Source organism: Macrobrachium nipponense, chromosome 6 (genome assembly GCF_015104395.2).
Source record: "Macrobrachium nipponense isolate FS-2020 chromosome 6, ASM1510439v2, whole genome shotgun sequence".
Taxonomy (NCBI): domain Eukaryota; kingdom Metazoa; phylum Arthropoda; class Malacostraca; order Decapoda; family Palaemonidae; genus Macrobrachium; species Macrobrachium nipponense.
Window position 1 is genome coordinate 57,523,318 of NC_061108.1, and position 27,775 is coordinate 57,551,092.

Consider the following 27,775-nt stretch of genomic DNA (forward strand, 5'->3'; position numbering starts at 1 on the left):
TTGCTAAACTTAAGCTTAATTTAGTCTAATGGTTAAGGTTCACCTTTAGCCTTAAGTTTTAACAATTGCCCTCTCCTTCAAAAAGGCTGCGCGAGTCAGGGTAGACCGCTCTCGCAACCCTGAGAGCTTGGGTCGGCGGATTCGGGAAGAACGCCGCTAAAGGACAGCCCTACATCTTGGAGAAAAGGCTGGCTGTCCTATTGTTTCCCGGAGGCAAGTCGACGGGGTACGTCGACCCTACTGAGGCAGCCTCGACGATCGCGACAATCCAACGACAGGTGGAGCAATGCCTAAAGGAAGGACCAGGCCAGGATATCTCGGCGGAAGTCGCCACCTTAGATATTAATGTAGAGCCTATGGTAGGTCTGGATGATTTATTGGTTGAGGTAGGTATGTTGGACGCTCAAGGGCTTCCCTTGGGTGCTCCTGGATCTTCATCTCCTGTCCCTTCTTCTTCTTCCTTCCAGGGCTTTACGGGGGCGGAGCTCCCGTATAGTGCACCCGACGCCTCTGTGGTCCCTAAGGTGAAGGGCCACAGGGCGCAAAAAACCCTAAACAAGATGTCGTCGTCTAAAAAGACTTCTTCGTCGTCTTCAGCTCATAAGTCTCCGGCTTCTTACCCCGGAGCAGAGAAAGTGAAAGCGTCTACTTCTTTGGCTTCACTTCCTAAAGGGTCGAGGAGCAAGTCCTCCAAGGAGAGATCCCGCACTTCGGCGGAGTCGGCGGTCTCTCCTTCTACTAAGGTAGTCCCCTCGGGGACGTCGTCAGGTTCTGCGCCAGCGAGTGGCTTTGATCCTGCTGCATTTTCCGCCGGGATGATGCAGCAGGTAGGAGATTTAGGTGGTTCTTTGAGAACTAGTATGGAGCAGATGTTCACCCAGCTGTCGGACAGGATGTCCACTCAAGAGAACCTCCTGTCTGGCTTTAATCAAGCTCCGCAAGCTGCTACTCCAGCAGCTAGTGCCAGTCTCCTTCAACTCCCTCCATATGAGTCCCTCCCGCCATTCTCCATGAGTAACCCTTGGAGAGTAGCGTCTTTCAAAGGATTGAAGACTTCAAGTTCTACCCTGAAAATCTACAGCCTCCTTTCATTGGCTACGCCAGGCTGACAGAGTCAGCATTGAATAGGGAGGACAAGATCCCGAAGGAGACAGTTCTCTATAGTAGGGATCAGGCACAGAGGGAATGGCTCCGCTGTTTGGAAGAATGGGACTGCATTAATACCAGGCTTCAAGCCTTTAAGAGCCCGTTCACAATCTTCACTACGGAAGAGGAAGCGCCACTTCCCTTCCTGACTAAGATTGCTAGTGTCACCATCCAAGCAGGCTTGAAAGGGGACCCTTTGCCGCAGTTGAGGGAGGCGGATCCCACATCTCCCCTTCTCCCTTCGTTTGGCGATATGTGGGAGGACTTGCCAGCCACCTTCACAGTGGGAAAGTTTAAACCGGACTGCGCTATGGACCAGTTCGGCGAGAAACTTCCAAGGCTTCCGGACAACCTCATCCAAACGGAGTTCGAGGCAAGGTCCAGGCTGGCAAGGACTCTGAACACAATGGTAATGACGGAAGTAGCGGCCCTCTCCTATGCATCTGAACCGCTCTTCAAGCTATTGACTAAATCACAGACTTATACAGTCCAATTGGACTTGTATGAGTTTGTAGTTGCAAGAGTCAATTGCAGGAAACATGTCCTCCAGGAAGCAACTAATAAGTTGCTTTCCTCCAACATCTGGGGGGCGGACCTCTTCCCGGAGTCAGCGGTTAAAGAGGTCCAGAACGAAGCTACGAGACTCAAACAGAGTCTCAAAGATCGTTGGGGCCTCTCTGCTAAGAGGAAGCAGTACTCGTCTGCTTCAGGCAAGAAGCTGAAAAAGTCGAAGAGGTTTCAACCCTACCAAAAGAAACCTCAACACTTTGTTCAGACAATTTCAGCTGTCCCAGTCACCCAACCAGGACAAGCTGCCGCAACGAAGGGCCAGACTCAACCTATCCTCCTGATCTCACCTCAGGCTCAACCATCCACCTCTTACGCCATCTCCCCGGCGTTCAACCAAGTGTACGAAGGCCAGGCTTTTCAGCACTTCAATCGGTTTGCCAGGGGAAGTAGGGCCAGAGGAATGTTTCGTCAGAGAGGATCAGGCAGAGTCATCAATAGAGGAAAACACTTCCGTGGAGGCCGCGGAGCTCATACCGCACAGCAACAGTGAGATCCCCAAGGTAGGAGGGAGGCTGTTCCTCTTCCGGCATCGGTGGGGGTTCAGCAAATGGGCAAATGTGTCAAAAGGTCTGGGTTGGAGTTGGATCAAAGGCCCCCCTCCACCCAGACCATTCCTTCAACTTCCATCGAAGGAATTGACAGATTATGCAGAGGAACTCCTTCAGAAAGGAGCAACATCGAGAGTCAAGCATTTAAAATTTCAAGGTCGCTTGTTCAGCGTGCCAAAGAAAGGCTCATTAAAAAGAAGAGTAATCTTAGACTTGTCCCAGTTAAACTTATCCATTCGCTGCGACAAGTTCAAAATGCTGACCATCTCGCAGGTACGGACCTTACTTCCCCATGGGGCCGTCACCACCTCTATCGATCTTACAGACGCATACTATCATATCCCAATAGCGAGACTTTCGCCCTTACCTAGGCTTCAAGCTAGGGGACCAGGCATTCTCATTCAAAGTGATGCCCTTCGGGCTGAATGTAGCTCCCAGGGTATTCACGAAATTAGCGGAAGTAGTCATTCAACAACTGAGGTCGCAAGGGATAATGGTAGTAGCATGCCTCGACGATTGGTTGATCTGGGCGCCAACCGTTGAGGAATGCCGCAAAGCCACAAAGAAAGTAATTCAGTTCCTGGAATATCTGGGGTTCCAGATAAACAAGGGAAAATCAAGACTCACTCCGGAGTCCCGATTTCAATGGCTAGGCATCCAATGGGATTTATCCTCTCACAATCTGTCAATTCCAATAGCCAAGAGGAAAGAAATAATGAAGTCAGTAAAGCAATTTCTAAAGTACAAATATGCTTCAAGGAGAAACCAGGAAAGGATCCTAGGTTCTCTTCAGTTTGCTTCAGTGATGAACATCTTGATGAAAGCCAAACTGAAAGACATAAACCAGATATGGCGCTCAAGGGCAAATGTCAGATCTCGGGACAAGTTGTCAGCAATCCCGCAAATCCTTCGGAACCGTCTGCGTCCTTGGACACAGATGAAGAATCTGTCCATGTCGGTACCTCTTCAATATCCTCCTCCGGGAATAACTATCCACACAGACGCTTCATTAAGCGGTTGGGGAGGGTATTCTCAGTTCAAGAAGGTTCAGGGAACTTGGTTACCACAGTTCCGCCAGCTTCACATAAACGTATTGGAAGCCATGGCAGTGTTCCTGACCCTAAAGAGGCTCCTTCCACCAAAGAACTCTCATGTAAAATTGGTTCTGGACAGCGCAGTAGTAGTTCACTGCATCAACAGGGGAGGTTCCAAATCAAGACATCTGAACCATGTCATGATAGCCATCTTTTCCCTGGCGGACAAGTACAAATGGCATCTATCCTCCACCCACCTGGCAATGTGATAGCAGACGTTCTATCCCGGTCAGTTCCCTTGGAGTCAGAATGGTCTCTGGACAACAGTTCGTTCCAATGGATACGCCGGAGTGTCCCAGGTCTCCAAGTAGATCTCTTCGCTTCTCAAGCGAACCACAAGCTTCCATGCTATGTGGCTCCCAACCTGGACCCTTTGGCATATGCCACAGACGCTCTGTCCATAGACTGGAACCAGTGGAAGAAGGTTTACATCTTTCCTCCAGTGAATCTTCTTCTGAAAGTTCTGAACAAACTCAGGACTTTCAAGGGACAAGTGGCCCTAGTAGCACTGGACTGGCCGAAGAGCAACTGGTATCCTCTGCTTATGGAATTGGGTCTTCGCCCCCAACGGATTCCTAATCCCAGACTCTCTCAATCAGTACAAATGAAGACTGTGTTCGCTTCCTCAGGAATTCTCAAAGCCCTAACTTTATGGACTTCATGAAGTTTGCGGCTAATAAAGATGCAGGTATAGATCCCCAGAATATCCTTTTCCTGGAATCAGATAAAAGGGATTCAACTCTGAGGCAGTATGACGCTGCAGTTAAGAAGTTGGCATCTTTCCTGAAGGAATCAAACATCAAAACCATGACTATCAATTCAGCTATATCCTTTTTTAGGTCTTTGTTTGAAAAAGGGTTAGCAGCTAGCACTATTACTACAAATAAGTCAGCCTTGAAGAAGATCTTTCAAATGGGTTTTAACATAGACTTAACAGATTCCTATTTTTCGTCTATTCCCAAGGCTTGTGCTAGACTTAGACCTTCTGTAAGACCTACTTCTGTGTCATGGTTTTTGAATGATGTCCTCAAATTGTCTCATCTACTTGTTCTTTTATAGTGCTCTTAAGATAGACGTTATTTTTGCTAAGCCTGGCTTCAGGAGCTAGAATTTCAGAACTAGTTGTAGTTGAAGATCCAGATCTCCTTTCTACCTGCCTCATTTAACATTTCTTCCATCCTACCGTTGTGCTCTACACTTCACCTTTAGCCTTAGCTGCTTATCATGATGGCTTAGTGGTGAGTCCCTTATTTTTTTGCTAGGGTCACCCACAATTTTTGTATATATAAACTTATCGAGTGTGGTCCCCTTATTTTTATGCTAGGGTTCCCCACACTCATCTTACAATGGTTTTGATACTTGGTAATTTTTCAATATTTGTGTATATGAAACTTATAGTGTGTGTTCCCCTTATTTTATTGCTAGGGTTCCACACACTCTCATCTAGTAATGTTTTTGATACTTTGTAATATTTTATATATTTTATTAATTCCTTATATGTTTGTGAGTAAGTAATTACTATGGTTTAACTCACATTTAGAGATTAAGTGGACATGATTAGTTGTAAGTATTGTATATATTTTCACATAAGTCCCTTTTGGTGTTATTATTTTATGTACATACCTTATTCTCTTAAATTATAGTATTGTAGATTTAATTTTTAGTTTTATTGAGACCTTCTATTTTCTTCAATCTTGTGCTATTTCTCTTGTACTATTTCACGCAGCGACACGAACTGAGCCCAGAAAAAGGATTTTGACGTAGGAAAAATCTATTTCTGGGCAATGGGTTCGTGTCGCCCAGTGAAATCCCACCACTGCCCTGCCCTGCCGCCCAAGATTGCCTGCTAACTTCAGGATGGCACACGAGGCGCGGCGATCGGCGTGGCGTGGGGTGTATTGGTAGTAGTTGCCGCCTCGACCTGTGGATCGGCTCTCTCATTTGGGAGTTTTGATATAGGAGAATTCTAAATGGCAAGAAGTTCGTGGTAGTGGTCTCACTCGCCCCAGTTACCATACCGACACCCTTCTTTCATTTTGGGTGAGCGAGTCAGTTATACTGACATCATCTTTGATTTGTTTTTCTCTGGTATTTGTTAGCTCATTTACCTTAGAAATAATGAACTAAAGGATTATTTCACTGGGCGACACAAACCCATCGCCCAGAAATAGATTTTTCCTACGTCAAAATCCTTTTTTACTATGAAAACTTCATAATGCAATACATTCCCTGAACACCTGAATTTGCCCGATTAACATCATTTAAGGGGACCGTCCGCTATGTTGTGTATTTTTTTTTTTTATTATATACAAAATACATAATTTCCATATATGTTTTAGATATATATAATACCTTCATCATACTAAAATTTCAAGTCATTTGAGCAAAAACTTTTAGTTTTATTAGCAAAAATATAATTAAAAAAAAAAAAAAATTTAGGTAGCGATTTCTCCGCTAATATGACATCAGTTGTATTGAAAATCATACCATAAAAACTACTTTATATACGGAATAATCCTGTGTGAACAGAATTTTTATTTTTTATTTTTTTTTTTATGATTTTTTTTTTGTCTACTCAAAAAAATCGTAAAAAAAGAAAGAAAAAATTGGCTCACAAGGAATTATGGGAATTTTATTCCTCTTTCCAATGATTTGCTATGTATATTTTCACTTTTTTCTCATAAAAGTCAAACATTATAATTACTTTATTTGTACTTTTATTGTTGATTTCTACATCAAGGATCCTGGTCCTCCCCCTATAAGTGGTATTAATACCCTAAGCATGACACGAGACAATGATGTTGACGGCGTGACATGAGAATGAGGGAGCTGATAACAATGAATTTTTGTGTTTTTCTTTCAGCACACTCCTGGCCTTCGCTAATTTTGCTAGCCTTAGTTGCTGAGTAGCCTTCTTGATCTTAGGTAACTTCGGCACTGCTATAAGTTCACTAAGAAGTTATAAAAACAACGTAAATAACTAGTAACCAAACGCAAGTGCGGAAGTGCGTGCAACTCCTTTGACGTCTGTGGTGTAACCGAGTCATTCTCTGAGTCTCGCCTATAAATAACCGCTCTGAGCTTGCCTCTCACTCACACTACCTTTCATTTTTACCAGATGTGAGAATTTCGAAAAAATCTGAAAAAATCGCTGTATATATGCAAAAATAAACACGCAAAAACGATCCTGTCAAACTCAGTCACACAGACGACGCTATATCTTCATTATTTGTAAAAATAATTGGCTGAAACTTCTGGAAAGCATGCACGGCATGTTTCTGCATAGATACAAATAATAACACTATTTTTTATTTTTTCAAGTTGACATGTCATCCGCCAGTTTCACCAACGATGTATAATGTAACTCGCCTCTTTGCTCACTTCTTTAGATAAGATTGCAGGTGGAGAGAGTACCTCAACATCAGTCTCGTCAGTCATGTCTCGTCTCTTTGGGTTCTCCGCTGAATACTGCAGAAAAGAGTGCATTCAGTAATGCGATCTACCTACCTACAATGTAGTGACACACACCTAATGAGGAACTTAGCTTATAGAACAAACCTATAAGGATCTATACTAAAAAACAACCCCCCAACCACCTTATAAAACCAAAAACCTTTACTTCCAATGCAAGAAAGAATTACTGAACCACTGCATTTGCTGCCTCAAAAGAGCCCAGCGAGTAATCTTCCACCAAAGAAAATTGAATGTCTTTCAGATAAAACGACATGAAAACCGATACAGACTTTCATGTTGCCGCCTCTAGAATAGCTGATGCAGAAAAATTCCTTAAAAATGCCGAAGAGGTCACGGTCACTATGCCTCTAATACTATGTGTCCTTGGGCATGATTCATTACCGACTGAACCGGAAGAAGGCTAAGAGGCAGCCTGAGAAATAACTTCCCTCAAAAAGAAGCTAGTGGCATTCTTAAAAATCAGCCTTAAAGGGTTTTTCGAAGACGAATAAAGTGGGACGATGCGGCAAGAGCTTAGCTGTACGGGACAAACAGACCTTAAGAGCTCTAACCAGACACACAGGCGCATTTCCAAGTCATCTTCTCCCACAAAATCCTACAACAAGGAAACCTTAAAGTCTCTTGGTAGGGGATTCTTCTCTGATTCAGACCTAACAACAAACTCAGGCAAGTATGAAAGGTAAATATCCTTATCTGAGAATGATACTACTCTGGACACCGCCTGAATCTCTCCCACTTTTTGTTTGCTGTGGCCAGCATAACCAGGAACAAAACTTTCTTGGTTATGTCTCTCAATGATAACTCCTACAAAGGTTCGAAACTACGAGAACTTAAAAGACTCAAGACTGCTGCTAAATCCCACGAAGGGGCCCGAAGTGGGATCACTGGACGCTCGATCCTGAAACACCTTAGTAGATCATGCAAAATTTGGTTATTAGACAACTCCGGAAGATGAAATCTGAATGTACTGCTCAGCATGGACCTATACCCGGCAATAGTCTAGTACAACAACTTTTTGGATTTCCTGAGGAATAGGAGGAAATCTACCACTTTCAAAATGGTAGGATGAGAAATATTGTGTCCTTTCCTACACCAGTTGCGATACATGGCCAATCTCGCCTGATATAATCTTCTAGTCAATTTCCTTAAGCAAAAAATAGCTGTCGAGCCACGCTTGAGAGAGTCCTTTACTATGAGCTGCTCGCTGGATAGTCTCCAAGCAGCTAGCTTCAGCACGCAGAGATTCCGATGATAATAATGAAAATGTGGTTGAGAAGATCCCTCCTTTCTGGCAGGATCACAGGGGGCTCCTCCAACATCTCTAGCAGATCTGGGAACCATGGTCTCTGGGGCTACAAAGGAGCTATGAGAGTCATCTGTGCTACGACATTTAAAGTTGAAGATTTTGTCCTCCCTTCTTTTCAGAGGTATGCTAAGGTCGTAACATTGTCTGAAAAGAGGGGTACTGTTTGCCCTTTGACTGTCTGGGTGAACCATTCTAGTGCCTCCTCTATTGCTCTCAACTCGGGGAAATTGATCGATTCCTCCTGATCTGGATCCCTTCAAAGGCCCTTGGCCTGTGCTTCCTTTAGGGTTGCTCCCCGACCCTGATCTGAGGCATTTGTATACAGATGAACATCCAGAATCGGGAGGACTAGACACGCTGATGGTCATATAATGTTCGTCTGACCATCACTGAAGATCCCCTACGCAAGAATCGTCCCAGACTACCACTGCACTCCCTTCCTGAAAGTCCCAGCAATTCCTGAGACGTATCTGTGGAGTGCGCATCCAAAGACGAGACCCCGGAATTAGACGGGAGAGGGATGACATTCTCCCAAACAAGCTCTTCCAATCGCTCACTGGTTGAGCTTTTTGCGATGTAAAACTTTCCTGCTGACTCAGGACGGCAAGAACTTGTTCTAGCATAAGGAAAACCCTCAACGATTCATCTGAATCTTCATGCCCAAGTAAGTGTGGACTTGGGAAGGAGAAAGAGAACTCTTCTTCAAGTTGATCCAGATTCCCAACGTCCGGCAAAGATGTAGCAGAAAATCTCTCGCTCTTAATGCTTCTTCCTTGGAGGAAGCCTGAAGGAGCCAATCATTGAGATACATACTCATTCTGAATCCTTGGCAATGCATTATAGCAGAAACTGGAGACATCACCCTCGTAAATACCTGAGGTGCTGTGTCAGCAGAGGACTTTGATAAGTTTCAGATGGACCTAAGAAACAAAGGAACCTCCAAGATTCCTGATGAATAAGAATCTGGAGATAGGGGTCCTTGAGGTCCACCGAAATCATCCAGTCGTCTCTTCGGACTTATCTCAGCACTGCTTGGGAGATTTTCATAAGGAATTTTGTAGAATTACCATACAGTTGAGACCTGAGAGGTCTATAGTGGGTCTCCAAGAACCTCCCACCTTGGCTGTCACAAAATTTTGGCGAAGGGGGAGCGGGCTCTATCGCTCCCTTCTCTAACAATGACCAAATCTCCGAGGCCAAGGCTATTCCCCTTATGAAAGACTGAGAATAACTGGAAAGATGGACCAGAGAACTAGACAGAGGAGGAACAGAGAGAAAATTGATCTTGTACCCATTCCTCAAAACCTCTACTACCAAATTCTCCATGCCCCACTCCTGCCACATGTCCACAAAGTAGGCCAGGCACCCATCCACTGGTATCAAAGAGGGTAACGTCTCCTACTTCCAAAAACTGTTCTTTGATGACAAAGATTTTGATGTGGCTGCAGGTGCACTTTTAGCAGAAAAGCACACTTTCTTAGGTGATCTAACCTGAGACCTGGAACCGGGGCGCTTAGCCGGGGAGGAAATACGGGATCCTTTTGGAGATCTTGTCCTTGAGCTGCTACTCAAATCATCGCCTACTGGGACTCAACTGCAAACATAGATGATACATAATTAACCATGGTCGATAAGTCTTCTTCCTTAAGAGACTGTCACAGAGTGCAAGAGGTGCCCTTGACAGAACCCTCTTGAGAATATCAGGAAATTGGGGCAGAAGGTAGCCCAAGAACAAATCCCTCCTCCTCTTTCCCATGCCGCCAAAATGTTTGCTTGGTAGGCCAAACCCAAATAAAAAGATTTTATCAGATTATCAAAAAGCACTGGATCAGAGGGGACAAAACTGTCCCTCTTCAGGAACCTAATTAACCCCGACAACATCCACATTGAGTGGGATAATGCTTCCAACTGGTTTTTAAAAGTGTCTTCTAGGATGGATGCCTCCCGTAGAGAAACACCTACCTGCCTAGCCGCTGAAGGAACCCTGGCCAAAAGAGCCTCCATCGACTCGTTCAAAGGTACTCTGATGCCGGATGAAGTGTTTCCTGCTACCCCATACAAGTTCTTCCAAGTAGGAAATAAAGAAGAATCCTGCCTAGATGAACCTACTACCATAGCTAATTTAGAATCCGTGTCCCTCAATGTTTGCTCCACCAGACCGAACCAAGGCAATTTATAAGTACGGGGAACTGGAAGCTTGGTCGAATACAGTTCCTCAAACATTGCCTGATTAGGCTGTACCAGATCCTCCATCACTCTGGACTGAGAAAAAGAGAATGGATGAACTCCACCATCCTCTTATATTTGCTTTCTGTAGCCTGAGGAAAACCCATTTCTGCAATAGGAACATCGTCTTCCAAGGAAGTTTCCCTGTCCGAATCTCAGGCCGCAACGAAGCAGGAAAAGAGGCAGTACGAACACAAAGACCTAATCCTAATGAAGGGGAAACTGCCGATTCCTGACCTTTACACACCTGACTCATCCTATTTGGTAATAATCCTGAGCCAGCTGCCAACCGCTGAAAGAGACAACGAAACACCTAACCCTGAACCTTGTTTCGCCGAATGTGAAATGCACATACTAGAGGCCAAATCACCCAGGCCGAATATATACGGTTGCACAACCTTACCACCGGTAGCAGAAGACGTAACCGAAATGTGAGCTGCTGCCGACAGCGCAGAACTTGAATCATACAGAGCTGCTGACGAAACACCAGTACCCAAAACCACCAGATACCCTAAACCAACACCTAAAGGAGGAATTGAATTGAATTTATAAAATTTGTGGCAATTTGCCACGCGCCAAGGAGGCGAAGACGCCACACCTAAACCACTTGAATGATCTAACATCCTGTTAGAATTTGTAGCTGCAACAGTGGAAAACTCAACAGTAGAAGAGGGAGCACCTCTTCCCGAAAGACCCAACATCAAACCTGAACTAAAACCATACCCTTTGGAGAATGAAGCCGCTGCACCTTCCGGAAGATTAGGAAATGACATAGTCGGAGAAGAGAAGAGAGAAGTCACACTCGGTGAAACTACTGGAACTCCCACTGCGGAAGTTGAACATGTGGAAGAAAGACACTCCCACCGAACTTGTACCAACAGGTGTGCTTAACCCTCTTACGCCAATTGGACGTATTAAACGTCGAGTCAAAATGTCTCCCATGTGCCGATTGGACGTATTATACGTCAACTCAAAAAAGTTTTTTTTTTAAATTCGCGGAAAAATATTTATAGGCCTACCAGCCGAAAACTTTTGAATCACGCGCCTTGGGGGATGCTGGGAGTTCTCGGATCAAGGCGTTGTTTTTTTACAATCGTTACGCATGCGCGCAAGCGTGAATTTCTTTCTTATCGCACTAAAAAGTATCAGTGACACATCTCAAAAATTATTTCGTCACCTTGACATAATTTTTGCAATGTTTTAAATTATCCGTTACATGAAGTATTATATATGAAAATGTGCGCAATTTCATGTAGAATACAACAAAAAAATACTCATGATTGCAGCTTTTATCAGTTTTGAAATATTTTCATATAAATAACGAATATGCCAATATTTCAACCTTCGGTCAACTTTGACTCTACCGAAATGGTCGAAAAACAAAAAATTAAGTTAAATCTCTTATATTCTAGTAATATTCAATCATTTGCCTTCATTTTGAAACAAATTGGACGTCTCTAGCACAATATTTTGATTTATGGTGAATTTATGAAAAAACTTTTTCCTTACGTCCGTGCGGTAACTCTTCCGATAAATTTTTTTTGTGCGATTGTCCTAATGTTTGCACCATTTTAAATTTGCCGTTACATAAAGTTTTATATATAGAAATATGCGCAATTTCATGCACAATACATCTAAAAACAACCCATGGTTGTAGCTTTTATCAGTTTTGAAATATTTTCATATAAATAACGATAAGTGCAAAAATTTCAACCTTCGGTCAACTTTGACTCTACCGAAATGGTCGAAAAACGCAATTGTAAGCTAAAACTCTTATATTCTAGTACTAGTATTCAATCATTTACCTTAATTTTGCAACAAATTGGAAGTCTCTAGCACAATATTTCGATTTATGGTGAATTTAAGGAAAAAAAAAAAATTTCCTTACGTCCGCACAGTAACTCTTCCGAAAAAAATCTGAAATTTTTTCTTGCGATTGTCAAAATGTTTGCACCATTTAAAAGTAGCCGTTACATAAAGTTTTATATACGAAAATGTGTGCAATTTCATGTAGAATACAACTAAAAATGATTGAAGGTTGTAGCTTTTAACTTTTTCGAAATATTTGCAAATAAATCACGATAAATAGAAAAAAAACTACTTTCGGTCAACTTTGACTCTACCGAAATAGTTGAAAAACGCAATTGTAAGCTAAAACTCTTACAATCTAGTAACATACAGTCATTTATCTTCATTTTGAAACAAATTTGAAGTGTCTAGCACAATATTTAGATTTATGGTAAATTTAAAAAAAAAAAAACTTTCTTTCCCTCAGCATGCCGATTCGCGGCCGCAACTCTCCGAAATGTGTACGTCTCACTCTCCTAATATTTGCTCCTTTTCATATTAGGCGTTTTATAGTTTTTCATATATGAAAATGTGTGCAAATTCATGAAAAATACAAACAAAAATATGTGAAGGTTGTAGCTTTTCTCATTTTTGCAATATTTGCATATAAAAAAACCCCAAAAATTTCGACATTCGGTCAATTTTAACTTGTCCGAAATGGTTGAAAACTGCAATTCTAAGCTAAAAATCTTACAGTATCGTAATATTCAATCATTTTTCTTCATTTTGAAACAAATTGGAAGTCTCTAGAACAATATTTAGATTTATGGTGAATTTTTGAAAAAAAAAATTTTATGTCCGCGCGTTACGAATTCATGCATCATTTTGATAATATTTTTTCTGTGTTGCTTTGATCGTTTTACAATGTGTTATATATCAAAATGATTGCAATTTAGTGTACAATACAATAAAAAAAAAAAACTCTTTAGCTTTAACCGTTTTTCCCACAGCTCGATTTGAATACAATTATATATGATTTTTTTTTTGTCGCTACCATATATCGCATTATTTATAAATGATAATGATATTTTTTTTCATTTCTGATGGTTGCATACTAAACTTCAGGCAATGACAAAAAAAAGGAGCCAAAAATGAACTCTTATCTTGAAAACTAATCGCGCTGTGATTTTTTGAAAAAATTATTTTTTCCGCTTCCGCGCTCACTCCAAACCCGCCTAGGCATACGGGAGACGTTTTAGTTTTTAGGGCTTCGGTGTAAGATAGTTAACGGGAAAGTCCGATTCAGTGAAATTGAATCACCTACCATGTCTAATACCTTCCACACAAATGGATAGTGGAAACTGCGCAATTGGCAGATCCATACGACCTCAGGCGAAACAAATTCCTCTCTAGCGGATGCCAAGCAAGCCTGACTTATGTCCGGAATTTTTTCCGCCTCATGCCGAGAGTACACGGAAGATCACAAAGACACCTGGCCTGAGGAGACAACCAACACAGAAGATGAACCTGACGGGGAAGCCTGAGAACAAACTGCAGAAGACACCAAAGCATGACCCAAATGAGGAAGAGGAGAAAAAGAATGAGAAGATGATTTTGGAGGCAAAGAAACACATGGAAAAGAGGAAACAGAAGGGAATGAAGTTGAAGTGGAAGATGAAGCCATTCTTATAAGTGACAAAAACTAAATTAATCAACACCCCCTTGTTGATCTTGATACATTTCACTTGTAAATTCAGGAAAATTCTTTAAAAAGTGGTCCCAAATATTGGTGAACCCCAAATGAAAGCACTGCCTAACTAACACTCTATTACCTTGAGAGAAGCCCAAAATATTTGCATTGTACTCTGCAAAATTAAAAGACCACCACCAGACAATAGATCTGTTTTCTCTTGAAGGAAAAGAAACCTTCGAGGAAGAAGGAATAGCCTTAATGCATTCTGCAACAGGCACTGCTTTGACCACTGGATCGTCTAATGACTTACTGGTCTTGTCCTGGAAAAAACTCATGAGCGGAAATAAAATTTCTGAAGGATCCAAAGGGGACCCCGTTCTGCCCAAAAGGGAGCCCACACCAGAACCCGAAGGCAACTGCTCCTGCAACTCTTAGTCCTGAATAGCTAAGCTAGAATCACTAATAATTTGTCTCTCTCCTATTGTACATCTTTAGCACTTACACCTTTAGGGTAATTGTGCTCTCCTACACTAAGTACACCTCCATCTGTTCTACCGACCACTCCCTACATTCCTCGCATCTTTGCTTAACACTGCACTGGACTTTCCTGCAACTAATGCAATGAGAATGTCAGTCATGCTTGAGTGTACTCATCTGTTTTTTGCAAGTGATACAAGACTGGTGAGCTCCCACATCATCGTTGTTGGACTGCTCCAAAGGTGTGGCCAATAAGAATGACTCCGAGGGGATGGTTGTAGGTACTTCCTTCTGGGGTGGGTCCATATTTATGGCAGAGTTCGTCAACGATTTTACCAATCAAATCCAGGAGAGCGATCAAAACCTTAATCCAATTCCAATCCAATTCATCAACAGAAGATGCAAGTCAATTAAAGCTGTGAGGGTCAGGCTAAAGACCATAGAAAAAAATGTTCGCTTGAGCCAAGACACGTCCCGAAGGTTGAGCGAACAAGAAGTAATTGGATGGGGAGCGGTCTGTCAGCTGGTCCTGCCACCACTGTTGCCAAAGGTAGTACAGGTAACTCAGTAAACAGTTTACCTGCAGCATGAATATAGTTGAGGTAGACTGTATTAACAGCCACTGATGTGCATTTTCACCCTATTTAATGGCACATTACTCTAGCAAGAAAATCACCAAGGTTAACAACAATAATTGTAACACTGTACTAAGCAAAGTTTATTTAATTTCTCCCTTAATCAAATGGGCATAAAACAAACATATGAATCATAAACATAATTATAATAATAATATTTTAATAAAATCATCTTCAAAGCCGTAATACAGGCAAGCATAAATACATTTACTTGACTACTTGAGCTTCCACTGTACTTTAAATACAGAAAACTTACAATCTTTAGGTGTACAGAGTGACAGTTATCAAATGTGTTTGCTTCAATAAATGCCATTTTTTATGTACAGACTTGATTCTCATACAAATGATACTGTACGCACTGTTCAAATCCTAAAATGAAAAAAAATATTTCCTGAAATTACATTATCAATGAAAAATTGAGATTTGAGTCATTTGTGTACATGAACATTATTGGCAAGATAACCACAAACCAATATGTACAATAACGTCCATATATTAAACCATGATCAAGAATCTAAATTAATATACATTAGGTATTGAAAGGATTTTTTCTTTTTAAATTTCATTACTACTGTTACCAAAAATTTCAGAACAAGTATACAGACAAAAATATTAAACTTGCTACAGGTGGCTTTATAATAGAAACTTTGAAATAATACAGGTAGTCATAAGTTGTACTGTTAAACTGCATAATAATAAAATCACAGGCTTTACTTTCAAATATTACAACTGTACAAACCTTAAAAGTAGAAAATCAAACCTTTATTGGGTCAACTGGCATAAATTTACGCTTTACAACATGGATATTCTTATTAGATAGACAAACGACGTAACTGTGGTCAGTATAGGTAACTGTAAAATAAAAGGAAAAGATAAGTATATGTATCTATCTTGCAGAAATCTTATTAAATAAGTTTTTCACACATTTATAAAACTTTTTATCTTTATAATAAAATTAGATTTTGTATATACTTACCCAGTAATTATATAGCAAAGTATGATAGGTGCCCAACCTTGCCCTGGGTACAGCACCAATATAAAACAACCAGAAAACACTGACACCTACATTGTAAAAATGTCATGACCCATCCACTGAGAGTGGTAGGTACTCCAGGTGCACTGTACCCCCTGGCTCTCCAAACTCAGCACCTTACGGATAAGGTGAAGAGATTACAATAGGAGAACATCCCATACTTCCTTCCACGATTTCATGCCATCACTAACAGTGATCTCGAGGTATTGAAAAATGTATACATTTTATTTAAGTTTCATAAAAAAGAAATCAAATATGATAAGCAAAGATCGTTTATGCCTCTCGTAGATTGATAGCAGAATGGGCTTAAAGAGCAACAAATGACTGAAAACTAAGGAGGAAGAGGCTGTTCTTATATCTTAAGCTTTGCTCCCAACAAGGCCAACAGACACTCTACAATACTGTGTGTCTCAAACATGAAGCCCATATAAAATGGAAAACCACACATTTAGATAGAGGAAGAGAAAAGTACTTACTGTAACTTCCTAGGGTATGGATGGTCCTCTGATTCTTGTTGCAATGAAGGTTGGAAGTCTTTAGCTGTGTAAACAAAAGGAATGTACTGCTTGACGAACCGTTTCTTGTCAATGCAAACTGCAAAGGTTGGTTCAGGGAGTAACTCTTCTGTTTACCCTGGAAGCAGAGCTATCAGGGCAGGCAAAGTCTTCTAATGTTCACTCCAAATCATGGTTAACTAGCAGTTGAGCACTTTTACAAATTAAGAGAAAATAAGAAAAAACTGCTATATTTGTCTGACCACTCATTCTGAATCATTGCAGTGGTCTGTGCATTAATTGCAATGAAGCTGAAGACTTCAAGACTTCTCTGTTGTACCATGGGGTAAACAGCTGTTGTTTGAGATTACGCTGGCCTTATGCCAGTACAGGCTCTTGCTCATAGAGGGTAAACAGAAAGACAATGTAGAATCTAATAAAACAACTCTGTCTGATGATTATCGACAGAGGAAAAAACAAACAAGGACGAACAAGATCTCCGTGAGCAGCCAGGCACTCAACTCAACTCCGTGGGCCGAGTTGCCAGGTAGTACATTTCGTCTTGGCAGTGTTTGTCTTATATAGCTATCGAGTGCACAACATACACTCAAGTAACTGTAAGTTAATTGAAACATGAGGGACAGGAATCCTCTTGTTTAGTGATAATGCCAAACCTGTGGTGTTGTTGACAAACAAAACCACTAGACATCTCAAAGTCCCAATCGGAAACTTTTGGGAGGCATGAAAGGCTGTCCCAAGTTTCAGGTTGTTACGAGCAACTCTGGTTAAGATAAGGTACTAATTGTCTCTGTCACACACTAGAGCTAACTTACCAGTATGCGCCTATCACTCAGATGGTGCAACTGAAAACAGACGCCTGCCGCAAGAATATACAAGTATATTCGTAGGCTACTGGTGATTGAACGCCCAACTAATTCTTCTTCGCTTCGAAAGAAAAAAAAAGAATGACTGGAGGCAGAGATCCTTTATTCACTAATGAAGAGACCAAATGAGATGCTATCCCAAAGGACGTTTTCTACGGCAATAACAGGACACCAAAGACGAATAGTCCATGCTGAACTGATTGTTCCCACAAACAAATGAACATACATCCGGTGATATCCTAAGATAGAACAAGGAACATAGGCACTCTAATCTGAACTCTGGGGAGTACACTCTGTAGTCATTATTTCCTCATCCATCAGTGTAACCCAGGAAGTAGGTGTAGAAGAGAGAGAGAGAGAGGAGAGAGGAGAGGAGAGAGATGGAGAAGAGAGAGAGAGAGAGAGAGAGAGAGAGAGCGAGAGAGAGAAAAAAAGATAAGTGTGGTCACCTGCAGTGAGGATAGCAAAGTACGGACTTAGAAAAACTTATTTGCCTCAGCGAAAAACACTTCAGAAGGGAGAGTATGGGCTCTCAGACAAAATGGAGCCTTCTCTTCCTTCAATTGGTTAGATCGCGGGAACACGAGAGTTGAGTGGAGTGACTGTGCCCAAAGATGGTGAGAACTTGCCACGTCTTACCATGTCTTCTCCGTGATCAAAAACCTCAAGTAGAGGACAATACAGAGTTGACTGACCTCAAGTAGAGGACAATACAGAGTTGACTGCACGACTCCAGTGATGTCCTGATCAAGTGGTAGGACAGGAGCAAACTAAAGATCCTGTAGTGTCAACAAAGACGAACGAGGAGACTGTCAACAGGCATCCAACAGCTAGTGCCAAACTACCAACAGCTGGTATCAGGGAAAGCATGGAAAGCTCCAGACATGCTGGAGTAAGAGTGTAGCTACTCAGATGGTGCAAAGTGCCTGGACGGAGAATGGTACTAGACCAAAAAACACCAGATACTAGAGAGATATATATTTTATATATATATATATATATATATATATATATTATATAGATATATATATATATATATATATCTATATATATTATATATATATGTATATATATATTATATTATATATATATATATATATATATATATATCATATATATATATGATACATATTTTTATATACATATATATATATATATATACTATATATATATATATATATATATATATATATATATATATATATATATATATATATATATATATATATATATATATGTATATATATAATATATATATATACAGTTACCATCCGAGTTACGACCTAGATCCGTTCCGACCAACAGGTCGTATGTCAGAATGGTCGTTAGTCGAAAATACCAGCCAAAATGGCCGACACGTGGATTATAAGTACTCGGTTAAAGTGGAAGATTATACTGTACTCGAGGACATATGATATGAATGTGTTGCATTTTTAAGTAACTTTTTCTGTTGAATAATATTATTGTGTATATACAAGGTGTTTATTTATCATTTTTATGCCTTAGTTTCACTTTTATAATTTTATCATATATTTCTGTTGAATAATATTACTGTACATATGTATATACAAGCTGTTTATTTTATAATTTTTATGCCTTTTAGTTTCACTTTTATCATACTTTTTCTGTTGAATAATATTACTGTTGTACTATACGTACAAGCTGTTTATGTATTTATCATTTTTTATGCCTTTTAGTTTCACTTTTATCATTTTATCATAGAGATATTTTTAATATTATACTGTAGGTGCAATGTATTTAGCTTTTTTTTTCAGTTGCTTAGTTGATATACTACGTACATACATCTTAATATATAATGGTGGTTTTAGAAATAAAATATTATTACTGCAGTTGAATTTATTATACAAAAATACAAATGAAGATCAAAATACGAAAATAGAAAAGTTACAGTTCAAAAATAGAACATACAGTACTGTAGTACAAAATAGAAAATACATATGCATGTAAAAATATAAGCAAACAACACTCAAAATTAATGTTCACTGGTGCTTGGTTCGACGTCATCAACACTTTCTTCATACGCACGGTCGAAAGAAAGATCAGCTGTTAAGTCAGGCGAGGCAGGGGATGGGGAAGGGGTGGTTACTGCGCTGGCCGATGTAGGGGAGGGGGTGGCTTCGATGCTGGATGAGGCGGGCTTTTGTGTTCGTTTGACAAACATGCTAAGTGTCGTTTGGATCTTCTGCTTTTTCTTTTCATCGTAGATTTCTTTGTATGGCCTCATTACTTCTTGCATAGATCTCTCTATCCGGGCAAACCGTTCAACATTCGGATCCATTCCTTCCAATTTATGCAGCATTGTATTAAGCATTTGTATGGCTTCCGATAATCCCTTTACAGTAAACTTTCGTTCGGGCTCCTCCTCTTCTACAACTTCCTTTTCTTCCTCTCTTCTTTCTTCTTCAGCTTTCCTTTCTTCTTCTATTGCTAACAGTTCTTCATTTGTTAATTCCTCAGGTTCTTCACTTATCAGTTCTTCAATTTCTTCTTCATCACATCCTAACTCAAGTTGCTTTGCCAAGCTAACAATTTTTCCTCGGACGTTGCTTAATTCCTCTTCGTTATCGAAGCCAACAAAATCTCTGAGGAAGCGTTTGCAGCAGTGTTTCCAAATACCACTCATACATTTTTCTGTCACCAAATCCCAAGCTTTAGCGACATGCTTGATACAATGGTAAATGTTGTATGATTTCCAATAATCCCGCAAAGTCAGCTCAGGGTTTTCATCCATAGCTTCGATGGCTTGGTCAAAGGAAATTCTTACGTAGTGCGCCTTGAACGTAGAAATCGCACCCTGGTCCATGGGTTGGATTAGGGGGGTGGTATTAGGGGGAAGGAAGACAACGCGCACGTTAGGATGAAGATCATCCAAGTGCGTCGGGTGGCCAGGCGCATTGTCAAGCACTAATAAAATCTTAAACGGAATGCCCTTATCGCTACAATATTGACGTGCCTCGGGTACAAAACAGTTTAAAAAACCAATCTTCAAACAGTGCTAGCGTCATCCAGGCCTTTCTGTTACTTCGGTAATAAACGGGAAGGGCATGTTTGTTCACATTCTTCAGTGCACGTGGGTTTTCTGAAAGCGCAATCAAAAAAGGTTTTAATTTATGTCCTGCGATGTTTCCACCGAACAATAGCGTGAATCTTTCTTTGATTGCCTTGTGCCCTGGTGCACTCGCGAATTCTTTGCTTATGTACGTGCCTTTTGGCATCTTTTTCCAAAACAAGGCAGTTTCGTCCACATTAAAAATCTGTTCAGGCAAATATCCTTCTTTCACAATTAGTTTATCAAATTCTTCAACGAATGCCTTAGCAGCAGGCGCATCACTGCTAGCAGCCTCGCCTTTCGTCAGAACATGGTGCACTTGGTACCGATCTCGGAATCGACGAAACCACCCATCACTCGCTATAAACTCCAACGAAGCATATTCTTCACCTCCTTTCTCTTTTAACATTTTAAATAAACTTGTTGCCTTGCTTTGCACTGCTCGCAACATCACTTGCACATTTCTTTGTCTATTATCTTCCAGCCACGTAAATAACAACTTTTCCATGTCTGCTATCGGTCCTTCACGCTGTTTGGTGATAATAGTTGACTTGATTGGGGCTGCTCCTTTCACTGCGTCCTTAATCCTTTCCTTGTCCTTTAGAATGGTGGAGACCGTGGAGTGGGAGAGATGGAGACTTCGCTGGCTTTATACAATAACTTTCATCCCGCACCTTCATATTTGTTTGCTTGATTACGTCCATCCTTCATCTCCCAATCGTCAGTGCCTTCCTAGCTTTCTTGGCAGAATTGCATTCTGATGAGTCAGACTTTCTCTTAGGGGCCATGGCAAAGGTGTAATGAAAAAAATGTTCCTGCTACAATGTTACAGTACTGCTACAATGTCTAGACAGTGAGTGAGGTGGTTGGGATGAGTGTCTGGGATGCTGTGCTGCCGGCGCCGTCGTAACTGTCATACCCGCGCCGCATGCACTACGCTACCGCGCTGCCAAACAGTAAACGCCGCCAAATATAAAAAAATAGACCCCTGTTCGAGAACACTGTCGTAAGTACGGGTGGACGTAACTCGCGCAGGTCGTAACTCGGATGGTAACTGTGTATATATATATATATATATAAATATATAGATATATATATATATATATATATATATAAAATATATATATATATATATATATATATAATATTATATGTAATGTATAATTATAATATCTATTATATTATTTCTAATAATATAATCTTATTCTCATAACTATAATATATATATAATATATAGTATATATCAGTATATATATATAAATATATATATATTATATATCTATAATTTATATATATATACATATATATATATATATATATATATAATATATTATATACATATATATATATATATATATATATAGTATATATTATATATTAATATATAATATATATATATTAAATTAAATAAATAAATATATTACTATATAAATAAATATAGATATATATATATATTATATATATATATCATATATATATATATATATATATATATATATATATATATATAATATATATATATATAAGAACAGCTATCTACTGATCCGAATGAGATGTTTTGTGTATCACTTCTAGCATACCAACCCTCCCGCAGAGTTGCTTTTCATGAAAGTGCTTCCCTAGGTTTTTAAAATACCACTTCATGAAGAGATTTCATGAGTAGGCTCTTCATTGAACAGGGAAGGTGGAAGTTTACAAACACAGCCCTGAGGAATCAGAGGAGAGAAAGATTTAGCTACAGAGGGGTCTTCTCTCAGTCTCTAGTAGACTGAACCAGAAGATTGTTCCTGGACTTTTTCTGCAAGTCCAACAATACTTCTTTGACAGTGGCTTGGGAAAGAGTGCGACTTGTCCAGCGGCAAGAAAGACTTCTGAGTTGTGGTGACTCCTTTGTGGCAAAGCAGCACCACAACACCTAATTCTTTAAAATCTTCAAAGAAAAGAGGGAGGGTTGCTCTGAGAACCAGCCCCGACAGTCCAATTAAGGAAGTTAAAAATCTCTAGCACCTTGAAAATATTCTTGATGAGGTGGTCTAATTCGGGTGAGGAAATCAAAATCTTACCTGAAGCCAATGCAGCTTGTCAAGATACATCAACCAACCAACCCCAAAAAAAAAAAAAAAAAATTCCTTGGAAGGAGCCACAGACTCCCAAAGAGGGGCCTTGTTCAGTGGAGTAATAGCAATATCTCCTCTAAGGAAGCTTGCAAGGAGGAAAAGCAAAGGTAGCTTTACCCTGCTCCCTCTTCAAGGCCATCCAATGGTCAACTCAAAATTTCCTCTACGAAGAGGAAACCACCAACTTGGAGAGATTAATGCTGTCCGAAGATTGTTTCCTCATGAGAAAGGTCAAAGCTGGTGAATCTGGAGTAGCAGGCACAAAGAAACCTGGGAAATCAATGAGGAAACACCTCAGTGAGCCAGAGTAAGTCATAGAAGGGTAGAATCTTGTTCAGCATCTTCCTCATTTGACAAAACAGGAGCCAAAGATGTATCTTTGGTGTTGGAAACTGTTGAGGTTTTCTTAAAAAAACCCGTAAGTTCTACCAACTGTAATTTAATTGAAGCCAAAGTAGGGTCTTACTGTTTCAAGAGAGTGCAGTTGCAGAGGAGAGGATGGTTATGAGTGCATCAGAGTTGGTGCCAGGAGCTCAAGAGCTGGTGCCATATGCTCAGGACTGGGAGCCTGGTGCAAGGAGGCAGATGCTGAGTGCTCAGATAGAGACAGGCAGTTGGGAGCAAGCCGGTGCTTTGAAGGCGGCAACAGGCACCTGAGCGATTCTTTCAGGCACTTTGGCGCCAAAATGGGGTGATCAAGGTACGGGAATTCAACTCTGGGGCTATCCCAAGCTGGAGAGGAGGCAGGAGATGGATTAGTAAAGCTGTGGGAGGGCTAAGAGTTAAAAATGGCCTCTCTGTACCTCTTGATAGGAAGAATGGAGAGTCTGCATTGGCAGTGTGCCTCAAGTGGGTGTGATGAGGCTGGATAACACCACTGGCATTTCCTATCAGGACTGGAACTTTTGGAATCCGATGAAAGTCAATGCGCACTACACCTTTCCAACAACGCTTTGTCGCAGTCTGGGAAAGGGCAACAGGCTCAACAGAGGGGGTGACTACCCATGGGCAAACAACACTGGCCTCTCTTGGACCTCTGGTACGTCTTCTCCCTAGTGTGGGGGAGCAGGACAAGGACTTTTGTTTAGGAGCACCGGAGGGACGGGCAGCCACTTCCTTAACGTGCACAAAACTATCACTTTGCACAACATTAGCACGTTGCAAATTAGATGACACTTTCTCCATTAAGGTCTCAAGGGAAAACCCCAATTGAGTGACGGTATCAGACCAAAAAACCAAACTTCTGCTTGAACTGTGATTCGAGATTCGAGGCTTGCAATGGCACCGAGATTGGAAGCATGGGAACCTGGCACAGGAGTGTGTGATAAAGAAGTAGGAGGGCTAAGAAGAAGAGACATGGCAGGAATTGCAGGAGAAGAAATAGCTTTACCTTCTACAATGCTAGGCAAAGGAACAGTCTCTATTTGAGTCATATGAAGACTTGGTTAATCTAGACTTACACCCTTCGATGCAAAATCTAATGCTTGAGGAGCTACAGTTAGACATGTTGAAAAATAACAGCTAGGAATAAAGTTAACCAAAGCTAACAATATGTATCACTTAAGCCTGATGGCTACAGCAAAAATTGAATACTTCACCAAAAATGGTAAACAATATCCAATTTGAAGCTCTCTACTAAGATGTCCTTCCCAGTCCCTGAAAGTGGGCAGGGCGTGTCACCTAGATAAACCAATAGAAATGCTACTATGAACTTTTTATTTTCAGGCTGCTGTGGTAGGAAGCTTTTAGTTTTGCAATTATTTGGCAAGTCACATAAAGTATATAAAGATGTAATTTTTGAGAAAACAGTAAAAGAAAAATATTTTTGGAATTTCAAAAATCCTGCAAGAATCTGGACATCTAGAGCAAGTTATCCCTATATAAGAATAACCTGTTGTCTCTTACACGTACCATACAGAGAATGGGATATTTTATTTGGTGACAATTTTTAATAAAAAATTTTCACACTCATTTTACAAGCTTTTTTTACAATTTGTTACCCACAGTGTGTACAAGCAATGAACAAAATGTATGTGTGAATAATTCAGGATAGGATAAAAAAATGTCTGCATGAATAATTCAGGATAGGATAAAAAAATGTCTGTATGAATAATTCAGGAATGGATCAAGTAAGTTATACACTGTTTTGACTTGTGTTATGTGTAAATAAACATATCTATAAACATTATTACCAAAGAAATATTTAGATTAGTTCATGGACAATTTTGTTCATCGCTTGTTTGGCTCTGTGAATGACAAATTGTAAAACACGTAAAAGAGTCTATGAATGGATAAGATCAAATTTGAGTTTACATTGTTTTAGACTGTTTTATATGCAAATAAAAATATCTTGAAACGTTATTGCTAAAAAAAATGTTTAGATTCCTATCCTGAATTATTCATGCAGACATTTTTTTATCCTATCCTGAATTATTCACACATACATTTTTTAAAAGTATATTTTACAATTTGTGGTTCACAGTGTATAACAAGCAATGAACAAAATTGTAAAAGACCAATCTAAAAATTTTTTTTGCATTATCACTTCATGACATTTTCTTAGACAAAACAGTTTAAAACTGTTAATTACAAAAATATAAATTCCTCGAAATTTGGCGTCCAGTGCACCCCCTTAATTAATCTATTTCCTTCCTTTTCTTATGTTTACAGAATTTAAGCATTAAGTCCTTCGGTCCATCCCTACACTCTCTGAACGTATGTTCAAGATCACACTCCTGACCCCTACACTCTGCATAAATAGTGTGCCTAACATCCTGCTTACAAAAAAATAACTTGTACAAATCTTAGGCGCCTGACTTTGCTCTCCATGGAAGACATCCTATCAAACACATGCCAAAAGTCACAGCATGGTAAAACAATGGCCAAATCAATAAAAGTATCGATTACCAACAAATCAAGCAGCAAGAATTCTGACAAGAGATAAAACATTCAACACATCTGGTGGAGAGCAGATGAACTAGTGTCATCTGGGTCAGCCAGGTGATCATCTTTCATTTTGAATGCCAACCCATCTGCCGGTGCAAAGATAAGCATCTTCAACAGTAGGTAAGATTCATCTCAAATAAAATTTTAATTCATCCTTGTATATATTTGTACTTAATTCCTTTCCCTTAGAGGCTGACATAAGTTTTGTGCCAAAATAGATCCCTCTTGGGATCATAAAATACTATGCATTTCTAGAAAAGGTTGGATTTAACTAAATTTCACTTACTCTACACTACTATCAATAACCTTAGAAAATATGTACAAGTACTTTCCAACATGAAAAATTTAATACTTGCTGGATATTTTTTTGAAAGCTTCTCCAGAATCTCCTGGCCATAACTGAGATTTACTGGTGCAAGACAACAGGCTCATTATAGTAGCTCCAAGTTGCTCTGCATTTTCAAGCTCACCCCCAGACTGAAAAGAAGAAATGTTTTTAAATTAAACAAACCACTGACTTACATAGCATTACGCTGCAAGTTTCAAAGCAAACCTAACCTTTCTAGTTAAAAAATCAATATTTAAACGGCCTTTCAAAGGACTTTACACACCAGCATCTTTCACCAGTTACCTTTAGTATTTTTTGGTTTGGCCTCAAAATAAAAAAACCAACCTATCTAAACCCACAACATCAACCTTTCTAATAAGAAACTTGGGCACTTTAAATATATTCTATCATCATTATCACCTCCAATGCCATGTGATGCAATGGACGCTTGAAGTTTTAAATCTCCACACTTCTCCAGCCTCCTTTCTACCAACTATCATCCAAGTAAGTTTGGGTCTTCCAACTCTTATGGCACCCAAAGAAGCCAAGTTGACACTGTAATGTGCTCTTTCCCAAGGAATTTGGTGAGAGACATGTCTCAGCAATCTCCATCTCCTATTCATCATATCTCATCCTATCTCATATAGTACTGACTGACCAGAGCCATATATAGAGAGAGTTTGGCCAACCTTTTGACAGGGTGCCATCTTGCTCCTGTCCTGTTCAGCTGTACTCATCCGCCTGAGCGATGTCTCAGCTCTTCTCTTTTTCTCTCTCTGTTTTATCATATGCTGCTGATTATTAACTTAAGGTTTCTATCAACCATTAAGATGTTTATTAATATACTAATGATAGTTTATAACTTTGTTACAGTTACACCTTTAAAATACAAAAGTATTATAAAATATTATACATGGTTTCAAAATTAGGTGCTTACCCATATTCATTATAGCTTTTCACATCATTATACTCTTACTCCCTAATTCACTGCCTTTTGATTTTTACGACCGAGCCTTACAAATATTCTCTTGTTTTTTAGCATAAATATGTAATCTTAAAGTGAAAAAAAAAGCTTCAGGGGTCTACCCTTCATGTCATGGCAAGAAGGAAAGGTTATATTTTTATGTCCGAGTGTTTACCAAAGGTACTAGTCGTCCTAATAAATTGCTCTAATTTCCAAAACTATTTTCATTTGCCCTAACAATATTTTCTGCATTCTGAAATAAACTGAAGCAGGCATCGGTGCTATAAACTAGGCAGTTTTCTCTATATTCTTTTGATTGAGTGAACCTTTGAGAGGGATCTGTCTGTGTTGACTGGTTGCTCTCTATTGTTTGAAGATGAAACATACAATGATTATTTGACTTTTCAACCTTTTTATGCAGTAACCAGCAATATAATGAAGGCTGCTCAGTTCTGCTTGATTAATTCAATTGTCACTTGAGAATTGGTAAAAATCAGGTTCCTCAGTTTAATTTTCAGCATCACCATTTGTTTCAACATTTGGCTTATTAAGAAAGTCAGCTAAAAACTCGCGGTCATCTACGCTATAATTACATGCGCTTGAATATTTAAGAAATTATGCAACTAATATCAATTTCAGAGACTCGAAATTCTAAGGCAGTTGGCACTGGGTTTTTCAGTCTTATGGAGCTAAACAAGCTTCCTAGACAATCTTGAATGAATCTGGATGTAGTAAAAATCTGTGAACTTTGGCCAAATAATTACTTTGGAGATTAAGAAGGGAAGTGGCAGACAATATCATTCCAGTATGAACTGGCTTCCACTGTGCATTAACTCCATTACGCATTTCATGAAACACTCACAACTTGCTCAAGATCCAGTATAGCTTGCTTATAACAGGATTCATTGATGTTACTTCGTGCCATGATTGGATGTCTGGTTAATATTAAATCGAATCAGTTATTTATCAGACCAACGAACCA

The 27,775-nt window shown here is 39.8% G+C and overlaps 1 protein-coding gene and 1 long non-coding RNA gene across 5 annotated transcripts in view; one reads left to right on the top strand and one right to left on the bottom strand.

Annotated features, from left to right (window-relative positions):
- The window catches only part of LOC135216336 (ubiquitin-protein ligase E3B-like), a 776,183-nt gene that overhangs the window by 27,131 nt on the left and 721,277 nt on the right, over positions 1-27,775 (top strand). The window lies entirely within an intron of this gene.
- Positions 15,024-27,322, bottom strand: LOC135216782 (uncharacterized). The gene is made up of 2 exons (XR_010314918.1): positions 25,858-27,322; positions 15,024-15,809 (listed from the first exon to the last, which is right to left on the bottom strand). It is a non-coding gene; the product is annotated as an uncharacterized LOC135216782 (long non-coding RNA).